The sequence below is a fragment of the Cricetulus griseus genome (assembly GCF_003668045.3).
Source record: "Cricetulus griseus strain 17A/GY chromosome 1 unlocalized genomic scaffold, alternate assembly CriGri-PICRH-1.0 chr1_0, whole genome shotgun sequence".
Taxonomy (NCBI): domain Eukaryota; kingdom Metazoa; phylum Chordata; class Mammalia; order Rodentia; family Cricetidae; genus Cricetulus; species Cricetulus griseus.
The window spans coordinates 247263090-247288083 of record NW_023276806.1 but is presented as its reverse complement, the minus strand read 5'-3'; the positions used below and the strand labels follow the sequence as shown (position 1 = coordinate 247288083).

The 24994-nt window shown below is 49.4% G+C and overlaps 1 protein-coding gene across 3 annotated transcripts in view; it reads left to right on the top strand.

Annotated features, from left to right (window-relative positions):
* Med26 (mediator complex subunit 26) overlaps nt 1-24994 on the top strand; it is a 43707-nt gene that overhangs the window by 3329 nt on the left and 15384 nt on the right. For 2 of the 3 annotated variants that reach the window (XM_035450449.1, XM_035450448.1), the window contains exon 1: nt 22021-22089. The exons of the other annotated variant lie outside the window; for it this stretch is intronic. The gene's annotated coding sequence lies outside the window, so the exon portion shown is untranslated. Of the gene's footprint in view, nt 1-22020; nt 22090-24994 lie in introns of those variants that run through there. 3 annotated transcript variants of the gene reach the window in all.

Genomic DNA, 24994 nt, shown 5'->3' with positions numbered 1-24994 from the left:
TAACAGAGTTCACTTTTCAGGACAGTGGAAGGACGGTAGAGCCTCATGGAAAGAAAGCTAAGTGGTCCAGGATGGGGCTTTCCAAAGCAGGTCTGTGGCCCTGGGTGCAGAGCAGTAGGAGGCCTGAGAAGGCTTATGAAGGAGGACTTGATCCAACCACTGCCAGGCTCTGGAGAAAGAGATCCCAGGAGTCACTGCCTTCCTCTCATTCCTGAAGAAGCAAGCACCATGACTGTCATTTGGAGTCACTTGCGTCTGCCAGCCTGCAAATTACTTGCAGCAAGATGGGCAGTCCTGGAAGAGCTCCTTCCACATCTAGGTTCAGATCTGGAAGGGTTGCAGTGGCCTACATGAGTTGTTCTGCAAGGCCTTCTTCTGTGTTCTTACTTCAGGAATTCATGCAAGGTGGATTGTGTGAACTTTTTCAGCTGTTTAAGGAGGTAATGTATATCTCTAGTTAATTTGTATGATACCCTGGTGGTGTATTCTGTTCTTTCCAACAGCCCCATAAAGAAAGGGAGGTGGGATGAAGCCAGTTGCCTTTCTGACAGAATAGTGCTTGTGGTGTCTGCTGTGGTCAGAAGACAAGATGCTTTTGTTTTTTACCAATTTCATGTAAGGTGACTGGCTCAGAGTTAGGGACTTAACCCCGGTTTAAGTGACAGCGTTTTTGACACTGAATAGTACTCTGTGTGGTTGAGAAGTGGAGACAAGGCATGAAGCAGGCAGGGGTAAGCTGGTGTGAAGAGCAGGGAGGCATTGTGTTTTCATGCAGGCCTTGCTGATGTCCTGGCTCAGAGCACCCTTTACAGTTAGCTCCTGTCATTGTCAGGATGTTAGCCTGGTGGAAGGGTGTCCTGAGCTGATGCATTTCCTGACGAGGGAAGGCTGGCCTGCCAGTCCTATGTGATTGGAGCTGGGTGAGAGGAACCTGTTAGCATCTCAGGGACTCTTTCCCAATGCCAACAAGTGTGAAACTTTTGCCTTGTCTGTGATCCATCCAGCTTTGCTTTCTGTTGCAAAGTGACAACTCTTTTGACACCAACCTAAAATGTCAAGTGATCCTGCTGGAAAAAAGATACAGGAGCTGAGTGTATTGGCTCTGCCTGGTCCTGTATGGTGGTGTACCTCTTGTTATCTGCTGTGACTAGGATTTGGGAGAAGAGCAGTGTGGCACTTCTAATTTTGGGAAATTAGAAGGTAGCAGGTATCACTTTGAAATTGGGTTTTGTTAGACATTTTGTCTCTGAAGAAAGTAGACTTTTTCGCCGGGCAGTGGTGGCGTACGCCTTTAATCCCAGCACTTGGGAGGCAGATGCAGGTGGATCTCTGTGAGTTTGAGACCAGCCTGGTCTACTGAGTTCCAGGTCAGCCTCCAAAGCCACAGAGAAAACCTGTCTTCGAAAAACCAAAAAAAAAAAAAAAAAGAAAGAAAAAAGAAAGAAAGAAAGTAGACTTTTTCCTCAGAGTTTTTAGGTGGTCCTCAAAGCTGGAGGTCCTAGAGGCTTGGAGAGCTCTTCCAACACTAGCCTGAAGGAAGGGACTTTTGTCCTGGACACAGATCTAAAAGTTGCGTTGTCCCTTGACTGAGGACATTGCCATGTATGGCAGACAGACCCCTCAAGGTGCCAGGATCAGGGCTGGGTGAAGGGACATCTGCTCTAGCATTCCTCCGCACCACTTGACCCCAAACTGGCCCAAGCCTGAGTGCTTGGAGGCTGTCTTCTTATAATAAACTTCTGAAGCTGGGGGCTGCTCCTTTTCATTTTCTGTGAGGGAGCCGTCCTGACGCTGCCCAGTCCCATAGTAGCTGGTTGTGAGACTAGGCAGTGAGTTTGGGGTTCAGCAGGTGGCAAGCAGGCCTTGTGTTTTCTGGGTGGCCTTACTATGTCTGCACTCCTTTCATTCTCAGGACACAGGTGTTCACTAGTGTAGGGAGTGGGGTGCTTTTCCTGAGTGAGGTGAACCTACACTGTGTCTAAGCTTAGTCTCAGGTCTGGGAGGCCATGAAGTTACATCTTCATCACCAAGGGGCCTGTGGTTTCTATAGAATTGTAGTAAATCTGAGAAGGTGGCTAAGGAGTTGACTAAACATTTCTCTCTAGTGCTTATAGTACTTGGGGTAGTTGGCAGACTTAAGTGCACTAAGTCCCTGCCTTTGGGGACCTGGAGCCTGGCAAGGAGGAAGCCAAAATGGTGTGCTACAAGTGAATGTCTGGCCTTAGGACTGGACTCTTGAGCCCAAACAGAACAGTTTCCCTGTGTCTTATTTGCAAGTAGGATTCTTTTTGGTTTTGTTGTTTGTTGTAAAGTATATGTACATGCTTGTGGATGTGCTTGTGTGCCTGATGGGGGAGAATTTCAAGTCCATCTGTGAAGGTCAGAGAAGAGTTTTGTGGAGTCCGTTTTCTCCCTCTATGTTGATGTGGGTTACAGAGAGTTGAACTCTGGTTGCTAGGCTTGTGCCACACTGCATCTACTTGCTGAGCCAACTTGCTAAACAAATGTAGATTTTAAAGGTGTGCACTACCACCACCCAGCCAAAGGTAGAATTCCTTAAAAAAAGGTGTGTGTAGGTGTCTAGGGAACCAGAAGAGGGCATTAGGTCCCCTGGAATGGTTGCGAGTGCCCTGATGTGTTTGCTGGTCCTCTTGGATACCCTCTTAACTATTGAGCCATCTACCCAGCCTTCAAAGTAATTTTTTGAGACAGGGTCTCTCTGTCTCCTGAGTGCTGGGATTAAAGGCTGAATGTTGTTGTTGTTGAAGGACTGAATTTATGTGGTTGTTTTGTCTGCGCGCGCGCTGTGCGTGCGGGTGTGCATCATAATTTTGCTTATGGAAGGTTGTGAGTCACCTTGTGGGCACCAAGAACTGAATCCAGGTCCTGTCTTGCCCAACATAGAATTCGTTTTTTTGTTTGTTTGTTTGTTTTTCGAAATAGGGTTTCTCTGTGTAGCTTTGTAGCCTATCCTGGCACTCACTTTGGAGACCAGGCTGGCCTTGAACTCACAGAGATCCGCCTGCCTCTGCCTCCCGAGTGCTGGGATTAAAGGCGTGGGCCACCAACACCCGGCTGTTTTTGTTTTTCAAGTTTCTATGTAGCTTTGGCTGTTTTACAGACCAGGCTGGCCTGAACTCTCAGAGATCTGTCTGCCTCTGCCTTCTGAGCACCATCCCTGCCTGGCCCAAGATAGAATTCTTGAGAGCGTGAAATGGCTGTCTGGGATACACTGTCATCTGGAAGTTGAGAATTAAATGCTTTATAGCAGGTGCAGGCAGTTAGCTCTTGATTTGTCTCTGGTGTGAGGGGAACAGACTTGGGAGGAGTAGTCCAGTTGGCCAGTCACTGAGCAGTTTGTTCTGTGGATGCCAAGAGGGGCTGTGTACATTTCAAGATGTCTGAGAGAATTCCTGGAGGGCTTGGACATAGGCTGAGGCTAAAATGTCATTTTCTTTTTTATTTTGGTTGGCATTTTGCTCTTCTGCCTCAGGCTAGTCTGGAACTCTTGCCTCAGCCTTCCTTTCAGGTAGCTGGTACTGTAGGTGAGCACCATACCTGTAGTGATGTGGTACTGTGTGAGTGTAGACCAAGGGCCGAAGGCAGGAATCTTGGGAGAAAGCCCTAAGGGCTGTCTTGGATTGTCCACCTGCTACGAAGTCCAGGACCACCAGGACCCTTGGGCTGTGTGGTGGCCTTCTAGTTCCCAAGCTTCTGTGGTACTAGTTTATAGATTGTTGACGAGAGGGGTCACTTCAGGTGATGTGATGTGATATGTCCTGCCCTCTGGGGATGGAGGCCCAACAGGCAGCTTCTGAACTGGGGTGGGGTGGGGTGGGGTGCTTCAGCACCATCCTGGATCCAGCCGGGAAAGCCTGGGGCCATCAGAATAGAAGGTTCCGGCAGGCAGTGGTGGTGTGTGCCTTTAATCCCAGCACTTGGGAGGCAGAGGCAGGAGGATCTCTGAGTTCCAGACCAGCCTTGTCTATATAGTGAATTCCAGGTCAGCCAGGATTATACACAAACGTTGTCTCAAAATAAGTTCATTTTAAACAAGGTTTCCCCTACCTATGCTCAGAGGTAAGCATTGTTGGTGTCTTCTGTTGGCAGTGGTTATAATAGCCAGTGCTGCTAGATGAGCACACTGGCTTCCAGGAGAGCATTTGCTTGCTCTTTTATCCTGGAGGTGGCGCTTGTCTTCAGCTAGGAGAGACTAAGCAAACTGTGTCTGTCTAGTGCTGAGAGACCCTGAAGCATGGGCTCAGCAGCTCAGCGGCTCAGTGCTGCCCAGCCTGTCTTCCTGTGGCAGTGCTCTTGAGAGCTGAGCCCTAGCTCAGAGGCCCCACTATAGTTGTTTGAAGTGTTTTGTTTGCATATTATTTACTTCTGGCTCCTGCAACTTTCACCCTTTGGCTTAAAAAAAAAAAAAGAAAAAGAAAAAAAACTTTAAAAAAAAGAAAATTGCTTTGTATTTGTGTGTGAATGATGTGTATGCCATATTGGTGCAGGTGCCTGAAGAGGCCAGAAGAGGGTGTCCTATCCCCTAGAGCTGGTGCTACCAGAGAGGCTTTTGTGAGCTGTACTGGAGCCTACTTAGATCCTGGGAATTGCTGGCTGACTCTCTAGCACATCCCTTTCACTTAATTTTAAACTTTGGGCTCCAAATTGTTTTAAAGGTAAGAACCCATTTTCATTTCAGCTTTCCAGTCTTCCATCCTCTCTTGGTGTGGTTTGTGTAGCTGTTTTTTAAAGTTCTCAAGTTTGGGTGTGACTCTGAAGTGGTGTTTTTTAGCTGGGAATCATCTTAGATAAGAACACAGATCTTAGCCTTTAATCCCAGCACTCGGGAAGCAGAGGCAGATGGATCTCTGTGAGTTTGAGGCCAACCTGGTCTGCAAGAGCTAGTTCCAGGACAGCCTCCAAAGCCACAGAGAAACCCTGTCTCAAACAAACAAACAAACAAACAAACGAAAAAGGATGCAGATCTCACCTGTATTTGATGCCTCGGGATCAACTTTTGTACTTCCTCTAGTGGGGGCCCCTTTATCCCCATAGTTGTCTTTTTGGAAATCATTCCTTTTGAAATTCACATTTCCAGCCGGATGGTGGTGGCGCACGCCTTTAGTCCCAGCACCCAGGAGGCAGAGGCAGGAGGATCTCTGTGAGTTTGAGGCCAGCCTGGTCTACAGAGCTCCAGGACAGCCTCCAAAGCAATACAGACAGAGAAACCCTGTCTCGAAAAACCAAAAGAAAAAAAAGAACGAAATCCACATTTCTTCTTGTGCAACATTCATTGTTTAAAATCCTACCAATCTCACTGTGTAGTTCTCCATGTCGTGGAACTCTTTATGTAGACAGACCAACCTGGCCTCTGCATCCATAATGATGGGACTAAAGGCTTGCACCACTATGATGGGCTGGGGTGTGTGTGTGCCTTTGCCTGTGTAAGAGAACCAGATTTTTTTGGAGCTGGAGTTTACAGGTAGTTGTGAGTAATCTAACTCAGAACCATTGTACGATCAGCAAGTGCTCCACTGAGCCATCTTCCATGCTCCCCTGGTTGTTGTGTTTTAGTTAACCTTGAATGTCTGAGCTCAAGGGATCCTCCTCAGCCTTACAACTGCCTTTAACCAGTGGCCTACCTCACATCCACCTTCGATTAAGGGTCTTGTTTTCTGCCTTTTCTATGAGCTTACAAGCTCCTCTTGAAAGACCCCCCGAAGAGGTACTTTCGTAGAGGGAGACCCACACCCAGGAATCAGCGAGGCCACGAACTTGGATGCAAAAACAAGAGGCTTTATTGGAGACGCGGGTACCCGGGGCGACTTAGCTTCTGTGTGGCTAAGCGCCCCGAGCCAAGGGAAAGGGGTCCTTATATAGGGAAAAAGGCGCAAGCTAGGAGCAGGGATTCTATTGGATAATTCTAATGAGGCATTATACAGAGCTATTCCCATTGGTCAATGTATATGAGGCGCTATACAGGGTTATTCAAATGAGGCAAAGTACAGAGTTATTCAAATGAGGTGAAACACAGAGTCTTTCAAATGAGGCGAAATACAGAATCATTTCCATTGGATGGTTCAAATGAGACACAGAGCCATTCCAGATCAGCATATTCTCAAGGTCTGGTGTCTGGTGTCTGGTACAGCAGACTCAATTCCCCCCCCCCTTCCTGATGGCTGACCTTGGGGGCGGAGACCTTGGGACGGAGTGTTTCTCTTCGGGCGGGGGCTCAGGGGCAGGGCTCCAGGCCGGCTCACTCGGTGTTTGTTCTCGTGCCGACCCACCTGGTGCTCGCCCTCGTGCCGGCCCACCCGGTGCTCGTTCTCGGGCTGGCCCACCTGGTGCTCATTCTCGGGCCGGCCCACCCGGTGCTTGTTCTCGGGCCGGGCGTGCGGCGGGTGGCGGGGAAAGGCCACCGGGGGTGGGGATCGGGGAAGCCGCCAACAGGAGGAAGAGGAGACAAACTTGAGAAAGAAAGGGCTAAGGGACAGGGGTCTTTCACTCTTGGTGCCTGCTGGGTTGGTTTGGAACTCTATCAGCTCTCACTGAGCAGGTAAATGTCAGGTGCTGACAGCTCTCAGTGCTTCACATGTGTACATTCAGAGCACAGGCATGGAGGCCCTGGGAGGCAGGTGTCTGCTGCCACATGGATAGATGGAATCAGGCTGATGAGCTTGGTTCTTCTGCTGGTTGCTTGCCCTGTTACCAGTGTGAGGGCAGTGGGCACACACATTGCCTCTCTGCCTCCTGTTGGTGTCCCAGCTTTTTTTTTTTTTTTTTTTTTTTTTTTGAGACAGGTCTTGCTGTAGCTTTGGCTGGTCAGAAATTTGCTATGTAGACCACACTGGCCTCGAACTCATAGTGATTCCCCTGTCCCTGGCTCCTGAGTACAAGGACTAAAGGCATGTGCCACCATGCCTGGCTTCAGGTTCCAGTCTTTAGGCCGGGCCCCAGTCACCTCTGAGATAAGCTGAGAGGAGAGTCAAACAGACCAAGTGTTCCTTACCTAAAATGCTTGGGCACAGAAGTGCTTGGACTTGGAATGGAGTCTTAGGTTTTACCGAGTTTCGACAGACTTCCCTAGTGTCACTACTGAGGGAGGTCAGAAGGAGAGTGGTCTAACTGCTGCAGTGACCCTGGCTCTTTGCCTTGTGCGGTGTGACTTGGTGGTGGTTGACTGGCTTGTCTTGGTTCTGGTCAGGAACTCAGTCGTTGGTGAGTTGCTGAGAGAGGACTGGCTAGTGATGGTGGCTCCACTGTCCCCTTTTCTTGTGGTCAGCCACTGTACTCTCTGGGTAGCCATGTGCTGAGTCTTGTGTGTGGGACAAGGTAGTAGCCACTCCAACCTGAGCTAGGTGGACCCAATATTTGGGGTATGTGTGACAACAAAACAAACCATTGAGGAACTGTGTGTGTGTGTGTGTGTGCATCAGTAAGACACAGCCCCTTTGGCTAGGGTGGATTTTGTCTCCTGGATGGCTTAATATGCCTCATCTCCTTCATTAAGTCCTGGCTTAACTCTGGTCGTGTGGACGTCTTCCTTGGTGTGAACTCTAGTTACCACTGTAATGAGTGTCCTGTCTTATTTTGTTTTGCTTGCTTGCTTGCTTTCCTTTTCAAGACAGTGTTTCTCTGTGTAATCCTGGCTGTCCTGGCACTCACTCTGTAGATCAGGCTGGCCTCGAACTCAGATCTGCCTGCCTCTGCCTCCCAAGTGCTGGGATTAAAGGCATACACCACCTTACCTGGCATTTTCTTTTTAATTAAAATTTTTTATTGGGTGTACAGGAACCAGGTATACTGTGGCACTTGTGTGGAGGTCATTCTCCTGTCTTTGTGTAGGTTTGGAGGATCAAACTCAAGTTGTCAGGCTTGCATGGGGCAGGCAGCAAGCACCTCTACTGGTTAAGCCACCTCCCCTGGCCTGCCTGTTTTCAGGACTAGCCATTTTGGGATTCACTTAGGGTAAATGCTGCCTGGCCTTACCTGTAGATGGGGCCTGCTGTAGATGGGAAGGTAAACCTTGGCTCACTAGTCTTTATCATTTCTTCCAGCATTCACTTAGCTGGCTGGTGGCTGAGCACCCATCCTTATACCCTTGACTAACTCAGCTGTGTAGTCTGCTGCTTTACCTTTGGGGCTCCCTTTGCAGAGCACTTTGATTGCTTTACCCTGAACCAAGTCTAATGTGATATCACCATCAAATTAGCGGGGCCCACGGCTGAGTCTGGAGAGCTACCTCTGGAGAGTTAGTGAGACCAGCTGAGATGGAGAGTCCAGAGTAAGTGGAGGGTGGTTTGAAAGAAGAGAGGTCTAAGTACCTGTTAGGGTTTTACTGCAAGCTCTGAATTTGCCTGTGATCACTCCCAGGTGCTTGAGGAACTGCAGAGCTCAGACCTGCAATCCACACAAGGGGCCCAGGCCAGAGCCCACAGCCTGTGTGGATTGAGTGACCCCAGGGTTGGGTACAGGAGGTCTGGTTTGGTCTGATTGCCCTGCCTGTTTCCTCTTATCTGTCTCATCCCCCTGATTAACCTGGGGCTCTGGAAACTGGTATCTGCTTCCGGGCTGCTGCGTTTCTTAGGTTGACCAGTCAGGCCCAAGGGATGCTTTTTTGCATGGGTGATGCCTTTTCCTTTGCTCTGGGTAGCTTGAGAGTCACCAGTCTTTGTTCTTTCAAGACAGGCTTTCTCTGTGGCTTTGGAGGCTGTCCTGGAACTCACTCTGTAGAGCAGGCTGGTCTCGAACTCACAGATCCAACTGCCTATCTCTGCCTCTTGAGCGCTGGGAATAAAGTGGCTGAGAGCCACCACTCTTGCTAGCTGCTGGGAGCTGGGGCTAACTGGTACCAGGAGGTTGGTGAATGGGCACTGCTGTCACTGGTTTGAAAGGAGCTGAGTTCCCACTCTGACAACTGGTGCCCCCCCCCCCCAGGAAGAACCTAGAGCTGACTTCCCAGGAATGGGGTGTTGAGTATCCCCTGTTCAGGCTGCAAAGCTCTCCTGGGTCACCTTTTCCTTCCTTCCAAAGCTGAGTCATCATTGTAGTTTGTGGTTAAAGGGAAGGTGGGAGAAGGGAAGGGGCTACACTTTATGCTGCCCTCATCGCGCGCGCATGCGCGCGCATCTGTGTGTCTGTGTGTGGTGCTCAAGCATGGTCAGACTTCCTTCATGGGGTGGCAAGAACAGCAGCTCCTCCTGGACCAGGCCAGGCAGTTTTGTGTTTCTGTCTTTTTGTGTATATACGTGCTCTGTGTTTATGCACACCAGAAGGAATCTGATCCCATTACAGATGGTTTCGAGCCACCATATGGTTGTTGGGAATTGAACTCAGGACCTCTGGAAGAACAGACAAGTGCTCTTAACCACTGAGCCATCTTCAGCCCCCGGACTCACTGTCTTGTCTCCCAATTTGGGGGAGCTTCTGAAGGAGCATCTGCCCTGGTATGGGGGGCGGGCTGTAAGAAAGTGCCAATGCCCACAGGAAGTTTCCAGAAGAAGCAGGGCAGTAGGTGCCCCAGGGGAGTCACGAAGGTGGAGACTGCAGGACCAACAGGTTGGCCACCCTGGTCTGGGCTGGGATTAGGAAACCACACCCTGGTGCACTTGGCTGGTTGTGCTTGCATGGGTGCTGCTGTAGAGGGATGGAGCTCACATTGTACTAATCTTCCAGGAATTAGGAACATGGCCTGGTGCCTGTCTCAAATGTGGTTTCTATCCCACCAGATAGGGAATGTAAAGTGGCATTGTCTGCTTTGTAGAATGAGCCATCCTTGGGCACCAGAGTACCTGCTTTGTCTGTCACTTGGTAATGCCTTCCTGGATTGCTGCATTGTCTTTGTGTCCATCATGATGCATGCATGCAGTCTCACAGTGAGTCTGGCCCTTGACTCCTTCTTACTCCGTTGGCATTCCCTTTTCATGTACATCCCCTCCTGGAGTACCCACTGCCCCATACCCGTCATTTTGGCTTTACCAGCACCATTTGAGCCCTCACCTGGATTCAAAACTCTCCTCTTGTACTGTTGGACCCTGTCTGTCCAACACTTTTCCTGGACACCCCATGTCCAAGCAGCCCAGTCTCAAGTAGGTGCCCCTTCACCTCAGCCTGGGTGTGCTGAGCTGTGTTCTTTGATGCTGTGATTTGCGATTCTAGGCCATCTGAAATGATCCTGGGCTCCCATATTCTAGGAGGCTGGATCTTGGGACTTCTAGAATAGCCAGTCATATGACCCTGTGTCTCCTCTTGGTTAGTCTCAGAGCCAGTTGCTACAAAGCAGGATTGCCATGTTTACCTGGGAATCCACTGCTAACTGCAAAGGCTCCTCAGTTCCTTGGGTTGCATATGACGAAGACAGTCTATTTCTCTTGTAACTTGGCCTCAGTGTTTGCCCTCCACCTTGGGAAAGCTTAGGTTCTCAGCTTGTCTTCTCAGGAGGATGTAGGCACCACAGCCTCTGGAGGTTGTTGAGACTGGAGTGCAGTTGCCGATGTCTTGGGTGCTAACATGCTAATAGCACACAGGTGACAAGGCAGTGACCATCCAGCTCACTGCCATTCAGTCCAGCACCTTGATCTGGCCAGTCCTAGGGCTCTATCTTCCTGGCATAAGACCCAGTGGAGCCTGTGAAAATATAGCGCTCTGTTGGTGAGTTGGTGTTGATAGAGGTGGTAGGTAGGAGAGGCATGAGATGCTTGCTGCTGGGTCAGGCCTGCTCAGTGAGCTGTCTGTTCCCCCTTGGAACTGGCTTTTCTGTCCCTCAAACAATGGGAAGTCAGGGCAGAATTGTGTGACTGCTTTGGGTCCCAGGCTCTGACTTCAGGCCTCAGCTGGTGGATCAGCCCCTGGGCATAGTGGTGCCTAAGCTGAAGGGGAGTGGGTTAGGTTTGGGGTGGGAATTAAGGTTTCATGAGGCCTGGGCATAGCATGCACTTGGCAGTGTTGGGGTTGTGATGGCATGACTTGGCAGGGCCTTTGGAGGAGCCACGGGTAGTTCATCTGACCTGTGGGTATGTGTGTCACCCACTATCACTGAGTGTGTAGTTTGTGCACTGTTGGGCAGAACCTGATGTGTTGAACCCTTCGGGCCTTCATGAGTACACATGTTCTCGGTCATCTCAGTTGCTTTCTAGTGATCTTGGAGTGAGAGTCTTATTGTTTCCAAGTTTGGGTGCCTATTGTGCTATGGGGCTAGTGTCATCCGGTGGGGTCTGAGGTGTGATGGTGTAACAGTGCTTGGCTTCTGTTTAGTCGTCCCGCTCGTGAGGGATGTACTGTCTCCCTTTCCCATGAGGATGGAGGTTAGGGGCTTGTTTCCAGAGATCAGGCAGCTAGAAGGGGCCAAGGCAGGACCCTGACCATATCTGTGCCAGTAGAATTGCAGGATGGACTTCTGTTCCCAAGTCTCCCACATCCTTCCTGTAACTCTTGTCATTTTCTTAGGCAGGGCTGCAATATGTAGACCATGCTGGCCTGGAGATGGTGTTACTCCTGTCTTAGCTTCCTGAGTGCCGAGAGGGGGAGGGGGAATTGTTAGAAGACACCACACTCAGCCGGGTGTTGGTGTCCCAGGCCTTTAATCCCAGCACTGGGAGGCAAAGGCAGGTGGATCTCTGAGTTTGAGGCCAGCCTGGTCTCCAGAGGGAGTGCCAGGATAGGCTCCAAAGCTACACAGAGAAACCCTGTCTCGAAAAAGAGGAAGAGGAGGAAGAAGAAGAAGAAGAAGAAGAAGAAGAAGAAGAAGAAGAAGAAGAAGAAGAAGAAGAAGAAGAAGAAGAAGAAAGAAGCGACGACGACGACACCACCACACTCTGCTTTTTGCTAAGAAGCTGCTTAAGGGCTGGTTCCCTCCATGTACTCACTTGTGCTAGGCAGGCCTCCTTAGAGATAAGACACTAAGGCTGGTGAGACTCTGCAGCTGACCATTGTGGGGCTGGGAGCCTGCTCTCATCAGGAGGCACAGCTGCCCACACAGAAAGGTACCAGTGCACCAGCTGCATAGATACTTCTGCGTCCTTGAGCCCTTAGGCTTCTGTGGTGCCAGAGGGTCTGCTATCCCCTTTAGCCAAATGTGGTTTCTGTGGTGTCACAGGAGCTCCTGAGTGGTCACCTCCAGCCTGTGGGGTCTTGTGATGTGAACCTTGCTCTTCAAGTATGTGTTGTTGATGGTGGGGTTTGATGGAATCCTCTGAAGTTGTCCCTGGACCCCACCCCAACAAAGGAAGATGCATGGGAAAAAGGAAACATTTAGTATGCAAGAACTAGGTGGTTCAGCCTGGGTTGGTCTCTCCAGACATTAGAGTTGTACCCTTTGAACAGACCACGTCAGATGTGTGTGCATCACCACAGGTCTGTGTAAAAAGAAAGGCAGGCTTGTCCTGTCAGTTCCCAGATAGGAGCTGAACTGGGCGAGCCTTTTCCCTTTCCTCCAGGAACAGGATCATTCCCCAGGAAGAGAGTGTGGGCAGCTGGCTAGTTCCCACAGGTGCTGTGCTGGCGGGCTTAAAGACAGTCTCTAGGAGTGCCAATGACCATTCACAGTTCCACACACTGGAGAGACTCCAAGGAGAAAGGAAGACACTGACTTCAAGAAGGAAGGGGCGATTCTTCATCACTATCTTTGTTTTCACAGAGTAGTCCACAATGACCTAGAACCCGTGACCCTCCTGCCTCAGCCTCCTCCTGCTTGAATGGTAGGCATGTGCCACTGCACCAAGCAAGGCACATTTCTTTGGAAGATGGGCACATTCAGGTTGCAGACAGGAGATCAAAATAGAAACGTGGGGTGGGAGGGTTTAGGAAGCAGTACCCTTCCTGTGTGGAGAAGGTATTCAAAGTTAACAATTGAAGACACCTGGACAGAGAAATGTTGGCATCATTGGTACTCAGAAAGCACGCCTCCTCCTCAGACACATGGGGAAGAATGGTGTTGGCAGGCAGGCAGGCCAAGACTGGACTGCTGGTGCTGTTTAATATTTCCTAGACACCCTGCCTGGAGCTCAGAATCACTGTCCTCCTTTTGGAAATGTAAGCAACAGGAGCCATACCTATGCTTTGGCCCTTTGATCCCATAATTTTACGGTTTTGCTAGTTGTAGTTTTATATCAACTTGACACAAGTTGAAGTCATCTGAGAGGAGGAAACTTCACTTAAAATGTTTGCACGGGTGGTGGCGGTAGTGGCGCACTCAGGAGGCAGAGGCAGAGGCAGGCCGTCTCTTGAGTTCTAGGACAGCCAGAGCTACACAGAAAAACCCTGTCTGTAGAGGAGTGGGGAGCTTCCATAAGATAGGGCTGTAGGCAAACATTTAAAGAATTTCTTAATTAGTGATTCATGGGGGAGGTCCAGCCCATTGTGGTCGTGGGTCATATAAGAAAGCAGGCTGAGCAAGTCAGTAAGCAACACTGCTCCATGGACTCTGCATCAGCTTCTGTCTCCAGGTTCCTACCCTGTGTGAGTTCCTGTCCTAACTTCCTTCAGTGATGTACTACAATGGAAATGTAAAACAGTAATAAACCCTATCATTTTCTACTTGCTTTTGGTTATTGTGTTTCATCACAGCAATAGAAACCCTAACTAGTACATGGTCACTCTGTGGCTCAGGCCGTCCCCGAACTCACTGTATAGACCAGGCCGGCCTCGAACTCATAGAGACCCGCCTGCCTCTGTCTCCTGAGTGCTGGGATTAAAGGCCTGAACCATCACCCTGGCAAGATTGTGTTCATAAAGAGTACTTTTTGTGTGTGTGTGTGTTAAGATGTGGCTTTGGCTGGGTGGTGGCGGTGGTGGCGCGGCGGCGGGCCGGCGGCGGCGGCGGCGGCGGCGGCGGCGGCGGCGGCGGCGGCGGCGGCGGCGGCGGCGGCGGCGGTGATGCACGCCTTTAACCTCAGCACCTTGGAGGCAGAGGCAGGTGGATCTTTGTGAGTTCAAGGCCTGCCTGGTCTACAGATTAAGTACCAGGACAGCTAGAGCTGTTACACAGAGAAACTCTGTCTTGAAAAACCAAAAAAGAAACAATGAAAGAAAAGAAAATGTGGCTTTGATGATGCTGTAGAAAATATTAAACAAGAATAAGACTTAGAAATTTCTTAGTTAACATTGGAAACATTGTTGGGAGCTGGGCATGATAGTGTACACCTTAATCCCAGAGGTGGCCAGGATCTGAGCTCCAGGCCAGCCTGGTCTATGTAGTGAGACCCTGTCCAAAAAAAAAAAAAAAAAAAAAAAAATGACAGGAGTTGGCATGTCTAGATCTAGATCCTTCTGTCTTCATTTGTATGAATGTGAAATACAGTTGTGCAAATGGGTTTTAATTTCATTCTGACTTATTTCAAGTGTTTCAAAACAAGCACTCATTCATGCAATGTGGTGTCAGTGGAGCAGTGGTGAATTCTTTAGAGAAACCCACTGGACAAAGTGTGTCATGCCTATGCCTGGTCATCTCTTGTTGGTTCCAGAACTGTGGGTACCAGGTACCAGGACACTAAAGTTTCTTACATAAAATTCCTAGTCTGTACATAACTATAAATAGCCACATATAATTGATTTATTTAAGTATGTATTTGGAGTTTTGAAACAGGCTGGCCTTGAACTCCTGATACTCCTGCCTTAGCCCCCAGGTGCTGTGGTAACTTAGGTATTTGGCACTGTTGCCAGCCATCTGGCAACAGTGTTCTGAGTCATCTCAGAGTGGCTTGTATGTAGTACAAGCTCAACAATATGTGCTTGGTTGCTGTGCTATATTGTGAGGTGGGTAAGGTGCCCTCCTAACTTCTCCCTAGACACACAGTGCAAGAGAGAACTGATGTCTGCAAGTTGTTCTCTAACTGCCAAACATGCTTACAAGCATACATAGTATACACATACACACTCAGACATGCACATACATATGAAAGAAAAGACAAACCCAGTTTCATTCACAAGTACAGTGTTAGGGCTTTTACAGACTCCAGAGCTCATAGGTGTAGCCCTGTTAGCCCTATGTCTGCTTGTGTCCTGGATTCCCACCAGTGGCTGGCTTCAGAGTCCTAAGTGAGGTTAGGAAAAGCTGCCTGTGCCACACCATTTGCTCCAAATGTGTGCATAAGGACCTACAAAAACCAAGATGGGATAGGATAAATAAAACCAACAGGAAATAGTGTTTAGAGTTTTATTTAAGTTTGTGTAAGTTAATTCTTGATACTGATTCACAAGGTTCTTGAGAGCAGCTCTAGCATCCTTCCTGACTTGGATGTTTCAGGATCCCCATGGTGCTTTGGTATGTGCAGGTGGAGAACTGGCTGCCCTGGTGTTGCCCCTTGGCTCTCTAGCAGGGCAGTGTCTGCTCTTGCAGCTGGCTTCTGGAATGTTTCTTTCCTTTGTCCTTGACCTTATTCATTGTAGACTGAGCTGGGGCACAGGGTTGTTCTTGGTCTGGAGCTTGACCAAGGCCATAGGGTTCTAGGGCTATAGGGCTTAGGTGGCCTGCTACCCTGGCTTGTCAGCATCCACACAATTGCCCCAGAAGGAATGTGAGGCCCCTGAGGAAGTGGCAGGGCAAGTGGCTTTGTCTATGTACCTGCTTGCTCCTCAACATGAATGGCATGTTTTGCTTTTCATCATTGTCATTGAACACTCAGGTCTGTGCCTACGTGTCAGCACTGTGCCGGGGTATAACCCAGGCAGCTTTGGACTTGTACTTACAGATGGCTTTCCTCCATGTTGGCAAGCAGGTGCCTCCCCATGGGAAGCCAGTAGCTTATCTCCTGGCCGCTCCACCAGGTGGCTGACCTCACCACTGGGCTACTCAGGATTAATTGGGCCTCAAAATGCCATGTGTTCCCCTGCTCTCTGAGAGAGGAAACCCTGCATCTTTAGGTTGCTTTGTGCCAACAGCATGGGTTTCTTTTTCTGGTTAGTCAAGTGCCTAGAGTCACAGGAGCCTTTCCTTCTGGCAACCATGCCCCTACTGACCTTGTCCATCTGAAGGTGGCCCAGACCAGTGGCTCTGAATGGTGTACTCTGGAGAAGAGGAGCTGCGGCAGGCTTCTTTCTGTCCAGTTTTCTGGTGGGCTGCTGAGTGCATGCCCTGGTCTTTGGCAGGCTTGCATCTGGAATGAATTATGGAGAGAGAGCTGGCCTGTGGGATGACAGATCTTCCATGCATAGGTAGCCATCGCATGGAGGCTTCAGCTTGTTGTACTAAGAAGGAAACATGGTGGGAGAAGTGCTTGATGACCACAGGGCCTACAGTTGCCACTGCTCCCTTCTGGGGGTCTTCATCTGGAGGATGAACCTTTTGCCCCTCCTCCAGCACTCACGGGTCTGCTCTGTGCCCATCTCCTTCCATACTCAGCACCTTGCATCTGCTCCTCCCTGTTTCCTTGTATCTGCTGCAGTCTGCTGTTCATGCTATTCTATCTGGATATGTGTGCGAGGAGCCAGGGTGCAGCTAGGCTCACTCTGTGTCCCCAGTCACCATGTTTGGGTGGAGACGCTCCATGATAGAACAGTTGTCTAGCTAGTGCAAGGCCCTGGTTCTATTCTCAGCACCCACATGGTGGCCCATAACCATGGGTTCTTCTTCTGACTCAGAATACCAGGTGTGCATGTGGTCCACATACAGACACACAAGCAAAACACATACACATAAAATAAATACATTTTACAAAATAAAAATATATGCCTACGGGGCTTTCCTCTTCTGTGTTCTGCTGATTCTGTCTGTCCAGTTACCACAGTTCTCTTTGTGGATCGGTCATTTCCTTGCAATACAGGCGCCTGTTTCAAGTTGACTTTGAGATAGAAATCTGAAGTGTGCCTTGAGCCTTAGGCTGAAGTACTCTGTTGTCTTTGTTGTGAGCTGCATTTTGATCTGACACCTGTGTGACTAGTGTAGCGGGTTTAGAGGATATTCCTCTTCCTTAAAAACCCAGTCAGCCACACCCACTTCAGCTCACACAGGGCACACCAGCTGGTCATGGCCTGTAGGCTGCTGGTTCTGTTGTGCACAGAGGTATGTTTTCCTGAGTTCCTCTGGAGAAGACAAAGTTCAGAGGTCCTGAATGAACATGTTTCCAAGCCCCCTACCCCCCAGTCTAGCTCTGTGAACTTTGTGGCCTTGAGCAGCCTTGTTTGCTGTGCATTTGTAAAATGCAGCCTCCTTCCCCAGGTGTTTGAGACTGTGTCTTTGCAGTGGTGACCCAGTGTGTACTTCCTAGGATGGGTAAAGGTGAAAGCACAGTAACGGAGTAGTTACTGTTCTCTTTTAGCAGAACCAGGGTGTGGGTAGAATTCACATAGACCGTCCAGGTGGAAGCAGTGAGCCCAGTGTCTATGGGCAGTTCTATCCCTTAGCACAGTCCTTCCTACATTGGCCCGATCCTCTGTAGGGCAGAGTCCCAGGGGCTCACAGCTCCCAAGAGGCTTGACATCCACAAGTGGCCCTGTGATTTTGGGGCTGTAGACGTTATATCCTCTGCCTAAGTATTTTCTTTGATTCTCCTTGATTTTCAGGCAGTTAAGGTACTGTTGACAGCTGTCCCTGATGCAGTGTCTCCTGTCCTGTGAAAAAAAGACCTGTGTCAGGAGTGTAGAATATGTTCTACACATGGAGGACATGGCCCAGAACATTAGAAGATAGTATGTGTGGCTTTTAAATGAATTTCAAACTAACATTGGGTACATGCCTTTAATCCCAGCACTTGGGAGGCAGAGGCAGGTGGATCTCTTGAATCTGATGCCTGGGATAAATGTTTTGGTTTTGGTTTTTTTGAGACAGGATTTCTCTGTGTAGCATTGTAGACCACACTGGCCCTGAACTCACAGAAATCCACCTGCCTCTGCCTCCCAAATTCTGGGATTAAAGGCATGCACCACCATCGTCCAGGCCAGTCTGGTCTATGTATAGAGTCTCAGGACTTTGTATCAAAAACAAAAAACCAACCACAAAACTAATTCCAAGCGAGGGTTGTGTTTTAGTTTGTTTTTCTTTGCTGTAATGAAGATGGTGACCAAAAGCAATTTGGGGAGGGGGTAATTATTTGTCACCAGGGGAAGCCGAGATAGAACCTGCTGCTTACTGGCTTATTTATTTTTCCTGGCCTGCTCAGTTTGCTTTCTTATATAGCCCAGAGGTGTTGCTGCCCACAGTGGACTGGGCCCACCCACGTCAGTCACTAATCAAAAAAATAACCTGTAGGCTTACCCACAGGTCAGTCTGATGGGGGCAGTTTTGTTTTTTGTTTTTTTAAGTTGAGGTTCCCTCTTCTCAGATACCTCTAGCTTGTTATGTCAAGTTTATTTAAAAAACTAACATAGGCTGGGCTGGGCAGTGATGACACAGACTTTAATCCCAGCGCTGGGGAGGCAGAAGCTGGCCGATCTCTGAGTTTGAGGCCAACCTGGTCTACAGAGTGAGTTCCAGGACAGCCAAGACTACAATAGAAAAACCCTTTCTCAAAACCAAACCGAACAAAAAACTAACATACACAGCCTATATCCCAGCACCAAAGCTGTGAAGACTTGAGTTACTTGAGCCCAGGAGTTTAGTGCCAGTCTGGCCAGCACAGTGAGTCCCTGCCCAGAGCATACATTCTGGCATTCAGGGCAGTTATTCTCCAGCTAGCTCACTTCCCTTGGCATGTCAAACTCATATGGGTCTTGTGGGTTCCTCCAGTAGATACTCTGATAGGCAGAAAGGGTCACTCACCTGGAATGGCTTCCTGGGGCTTACTGACAGAGCTGAGTCTCCAATGTGCCTGAGCACAGAACATAGGTCTATCAGGTACTAAAAATACCTGGCAGAGGATTCCACAGTAACAGATTTGCAGGGGAAACTAATGTGGGTGTCCCTTGTAGGCAGGGTGGGCCTTCACAGCTTTGCTCAGAGCCTGTGCCTGCAGGATGTTCCTGGAAGCTTTGGGTTCTGTCAACATCACTGGGTCAGAGGGGCCTCACTCAGTTCAGAGATCCTCTCTGCCTTACTCAGGCAGTCATGTTCAGGTATGGGAAGGAACTCAGAAGTAGGGCTGTTGTGGCTCCAGGCCTGCCAAGCCAAGACTGGGGACCTGGAGAGACTTCCTGCCCAGGGCCCTCAGACATCAAGGCAGCTGCCGTTAGGTGATTATTGTATATGTGTGTGAAGATTGTGACTAGGTCACAATAGGCTGAGGTCTACTGCCTAGGAACTTGTACAGCTCCTGGGTTCTGGAGTGCATACAAGCCCCTGTTTAATTGTGGCCCTGAGCTGATGTTTCCATGACTTTCCAGGTCCACGGATGGAGCAATCCACATGCTCCCAGGAAGGTGACTTTCTCAGGAGGCAATTCTTCTTTCTGTCAGGGTTCAGGGCCTAGCACCCTTTTCTTTTGATTGCCCCTGTTTGGGGCCAGGGGAACCCGTCAGGTGTGCAAAAGAGCAGAGAGCCCAGAAATGACTTGGGGACCACTCAGGGTATAAAGGACACTTTACAAGCTCAGGCACTGAGGATCTCATTACCTGGCTAACTTTGTGTGTCTAACTTGGGATAAAATACATATGCCCTTATAAAACTTGAGTTCAGGTGTGTTTACTTATTGAGTTGATTCCACTGTCTGGTTTGACCATGCTCTGTCCATCAGACTACATAGATGCTGACTGGATAGTGCCACTATGAGTGGAGATGTTATTGTGTTGTCTGGTCCAGGTTCTTGCTTCCAGTTCTGTAGGCAGTGTATTAGTTACTTTTCCATTGCTGAGATAAAAACAAGGCCAAGGCAACTTCTAAAAAAAAAAAAGTTTGGTCTCTGAACCAGATGGTTTTAAGCGTCTGACCCCAGTGAACTGGGTGTGGTGGCACATACCGTTAATCCCAGAATTTGGGAGGCAGCAGCAGGCAGATCTCTGTGAGTTCGAGGAGGCTAGCCTGGTCTACAGTTCCAAGTTTTAGGACAACCAGGGCCACCCAGAGAAACCCTGTATCAGAAAACCAGGGGAGCTGGAGAGATGGCTCAGCAGTTAAGAGCACTGGCTGCTCTTCCAGGGGACCTCGGTTTAAATCCCAGCACCCACTTGGTGGCTCACAACTGTCTGTAACTCCAGTTCAAGGGGATCTGATAGCTTCACACAAACATACATTCAGGCAAAAACACCAATGCACATTAAACAAACAAACAAATACGAGGGTCTGACACCATTGTGGTCTGGAAGCGTGGCAACCGGCAGGCATGGAGTGCTGCCTTAAAATTACTTTTGCCAATAAATGAGACCACTACCTTCCAGATTAGCCTCAGAAGTTTTTAGGACAAGACAAATAATTGCAGGAATGGTCTGCAACCCAGATATTGTTCCCTCTGAAACCTTGAGTTGTGCCTTCACAGTCTACATCACTCTTAGTGCTGCTGTCTTCCAGGCTCCTACTAGCATGGCCCATAAGCCCCACTTACAGCATTCAACCTCTTTTCTGGTTCAAAGTCCCAGCCTTCCACATTCCTCCAAAAAACAGAATGATCAGGCCTGTCACAATAGCCTGGTACTAATCTTGTCACTTTTCTGTTGCTGTGATAAAACACTATGGCCAAGGCAACTTACAAAAGAAAGCTTATTGGGGCTTATGGTTTCAAAGGGTTAGAGTCCATGATAGTAGAACAGGCTGTGGCTGGAAAGGCTGAAGGCTCACATTTTAAACTATACACAAGGCCAAGGGAGTGTGCACATGTGTGCATGTGGAATGGTGGGAGGTTTTTGAAATCCTAACGCCTGACCTCCCACTGACATACTATGTCCAGCAAAGCCACTTTTTTTGTTTGTTTGTTTGTTTTAGTTTTTCTGATTATGAGCCCTGGCTGTCCTGAAACCTGAAACTCCTTCGGTAGACTAGGCTAGCTAGCATCGAACTCACAGATCTGCTAGGCTCAGCAAGGTCACTCTTAAACTTACCCAAAAAGTACCACCAACTGGGGACCAATTATTCAAATATCAGAAACTATAGGTAACAACTCAATCAGATCACTACAGACTGTGTGCTCAGGAATGGCATGTTGCTTTTGAATTGCGTCTTGGAAAGATCTTAGGGAGATGGAGAGGATGTTGACCGGGGGAGTGTGGCCTCTCATGGGAGAGGGTGTAGTAGAGATTACCCACCTTAGGCTCCATTCAGTGGTGGCTGATGGGGGAAGTTCCAAGCAGCACGCTTTATTACTGGAGGCAGCCTGAACACACAGGGAAGTAGGGGGGGCTCAGGGCCCTGTTTGGTGGCATTTCTGTGCCTTATAAAGACTATAGTATAGTATAGTCTTTGTTGGTCAGTAATACTCTGGTGTCCCTCATTCTCTGAGCAGCTTGGGCTCAGCCTCATTTAGTGAGGGACCACATAAGCCATCAGGAACAGCTGGCATGAACTGACACCAGGTCCTTGGTGTCCTTCAGTTGGGAGTGGTGGTGACCAAGTCACTCTGCTCCATTCCTACATATGCAGCCTCTTAGCAGCCTGTGTGATATGGGCTCTGTGACTTGTGATTGGAACCTCCCTCCTGCTTACACCCTAACCCCTTCCTGCCCCATCATTCCCTCCAGCTAGCCGTGCTGTCTGCCTGGCATTCTCTACTAGGCAGCCAGAGTGAGCTATTTAAAACTGCATACTTAGCCTGTCACTTGTCAGGCAGAGCATAGCCCTGGGTTTCTCCCTAGACCCTGAATCCTGCCTACCCTGGTGCTCTTCTCTGCCTGGCCCCCTTTCCTGAACAGCCTGTGCACTCCCACTTTCTTTGACTCCCTTTGTTGCTCCTCACGGGAGGCCCCAAAGCACCCCAAGCTTCCTACCCTGCCTTGCCTGTCCGTACTGTTTGAAGTGCTTTTAATCAAGCGTCTGTACCCTTTGAGGTCAGCAGTGAGCCGTACTGAGAAAGGGAGCTGAGCCAGTGCATGGCCACCAGACCGCCTGTGTGATCCAAGCCAGATCAGTCAGCTGACCCACGTCTCAGTCCCTTGGTTGGCTACTTCTAAGAAGGTATAGTCATTTGTAGAATTCATGGAGGAAATGTTTAATAGTAAAGTAGTGCCTCTTTGCTTCCACAGGACTGCAGAGGCCTCTCAGCTCATGCATGGATAGTGCAGAGGTGTGAAAACAAGGTAGTGTTGGAGCCATTGGCAAGAGGCAGGGACCTGGGAGTAGCTAGGAGTTTAAAAAGAAGTTTCTGGGGTTGGTGCTGTGTCTTGATCAGAAGGTGTAGGGCCACTGTACATTTCAAGGAACCTGGAGGGTAGCTGTTAACTCTGAGAGGTCAGGCTTCTTTGCACCAGCTTGTGTGTAGCCTGGGTAGAGGTGCATCTGGCCAACACAGGGTCATGGCTGGGGGCAGGGTGGGTTGCTACTGAAGACGCATGCATGGGAGCAAGGTCCCAAGGTGCCGGGGAGAGGGTCTTGTTCTTTTGGGCTGGTTGCTTTAAAAGAGCTGCTGTGCTTGCTGCTGCCAGTGTCAGTGTACAGGATGTGTTCTCTGGATTGGGCAGCTGAGGGCAGGAAGGAGTTTGTGTGTTAGGTGATTTAGTTATTTGGTGGGAGAATGTGTGTTCCAGGGCAGAGTGCCACTATCTCTGCGGTCCTCAAACTTCTGGGGCAGTGACCCTACAGCTGGGGAAGAGAATAGCCAGCCTAGTGATGCAGGTAAAGGGCCTTTGAAGGGTTTGGCTGGTGGAACCAAGGAAATTACGTGTGCTTGGACTGCTTCTCAGAGAGGATTGCAGCCTGGCTCACCACATCTGCCCTACTTTGAATTTTTGAGGTACCCAGCTTCCTCAGGATCAGGTGAATTCTGGTCTTCTTGTCATACACACTGGCACACCACAGACTCTGTCCCTCTCATTTCTTTACTTGATCAAGCTCGGCCTTGTACCTTCCTCCTTACTCAGGTCTTTGTGTGCCCTGGAGCACTCTGCTTGTCTCCACCAGCAAGCAGCAAGGGGCGCTGTGATGTAGGGCTGTTCCTTCACTATGGGAAGTCCCCCAAGAAACCATGGAGCCGTTAAATGAGAACTCAGAGGACAGGAAGGCAGCAGGGCCTCAGGGTGCCAGCCAGACACTGACTGTCATAAAACAGGGGTTGGGTGAGTGTGGGGTGTCTAACCAGATGGAGGCAACATGATTAAGTACTGGGCAAGGGTTAAATAACAAGGTATTGGGTGCTTTGCAGCCAGGTACTTACTTGGTAAGGCAGGCACTGCCACCCTCTTTTTACTCAGGGGGGTTTGAGTCAGATTCAGAACTTGGTTTCTGGTTTCCTAGTGAATATATTACATTTTTATGGCTTTGGCTTTATTTCCCTTTTTACATTATTTTGTGTATGTGTGTGGTTGGCAACTTTTGGGAGTTTGTCTGGGTGTGGAACTCAGATCCTCAGGCATGCATAGTAAATGCTGTATCTGCTGGCTTTTAGTGACGGGGGTTTCTCTGTGTAGTTCTGGCTGTTCTAGAACTTGCTTTCTAGACCAGGCTGGCCTCCAACTCAGAGATCTGTCTGCTTTTCCCTCTTAAGTGCTGGGATTAAAAGTGTGCACTTTGTTGGTCGAGTCTCATCTTCAGTATTACCTGTTGTGAAAGACAGTGGTGGCAGCTGCTCCCTTCCAGGAGGAGGAGGAGGAGGAGAAAGAGCTGCCAAATAGTTTGACTTTGTTGGACATGTGGCACATGGGATGGTGCTAGGCAGAGCTGGGGCCATGTCCTTCCCTAGGAAGTGGAGGATCCAGCCATGCTTTCCAGAGGAGATCACAGCCCTCAGTCATCAGGCCACAGTCCCCATACACATGTCCTGACATCACCCAGCTGTCCTGGAGAGAGGTTCAGGCCCTTACTTCCATCATCTCATTTATGTCTGGTTGACTCACCTGGTCTTGCTGTTAGCTCTGCCGCCTTGACTTTGTGATGAGGAAGGCCAGGCTCTCCAGAGCAAGGTGTAGGGCAGGTCTGGACAACGTTTGGGTTAGCCTGCCTCATGACTTGTTTGCAGATTTGGGGCTGTAGCACAGAATGCCACGCAGTGAGGGCCACAGGGAAAGGAGGCTGAGCAGATGGGAAGGGACAATGAGCTATGGAGTCTCATGCCAGGCTTCATTTAACAAGCACAGAGGAGACTCATTTAGACCTTGCCACCCCCTTCCCTGTAAGAGAGAGGTGGGCTTCCTTAAGCCTGCTGGCCTGCCCCAGACTCTGGAAGCACCTCCACACTGCGCTATCATGTCCCTGAAGGGATGACTGCTCAGTAGGACAAAGCATTGGCACACAAGGCTCTTAAGTTTGGGCAGGTGGCAAAGCTTCATTTTCCTTTGTGACTGTAAAGGAAGGGCCCCTGGTTGCTGTCTGGTATAGCCTGGATCAGAAATACAAGCAGGAGTTCCTGGGCACTGCCTCTCCATTCCCTGCCAGTGGTTAGATACATGATGCCATGCTAGTGTAGAGTCAGGCCGAATGACAAGGACAGGAAGGAGGGCAGTCCAGACACTTTGGCAGTGCTGCCAAACAGGAGGGCTCAACTCCCTTGAGTCCTTTTTGAAGACAGCGCATTTATAACCCCCATCCCTATGATGGGGCCAAAACACTGTGCACTGCTGAGAACTGGAAACACCTGAGGCAGTAGCAATTGCCAGAAAAGAATTTGTGGCCAACTTGAGCCACTGGGATTGGATTCCAGAGGAAAAACTGAGGGAAAGAAGGAAGTCTGAAGGTGTGCTTTTCAGTACTGTCTGAGGGCTGTGGTGAAAGTGGGGCCAAACGCTGGAGCAGGAGACAGACACACTGAGGGTTGGTTATCTCCTTGTGAGGGGTGGGGGTTGGGGGAGGGGGAGTAAGTGTGTTTACTGTGAAAGTGAGATGTTTAGGACACGTGGTGAGAAATGATTGCAATGCCTTCACCAGGACACAGGTGACTTGGTTCCCTACCCAGCATGGCCTTCGGAATTAGGCCTGATACTGGTCTCTGCATAGACTATACTTTATACTAACATATCCAAGTAATTGCAGGATACCTAAAGGTATCTTGTC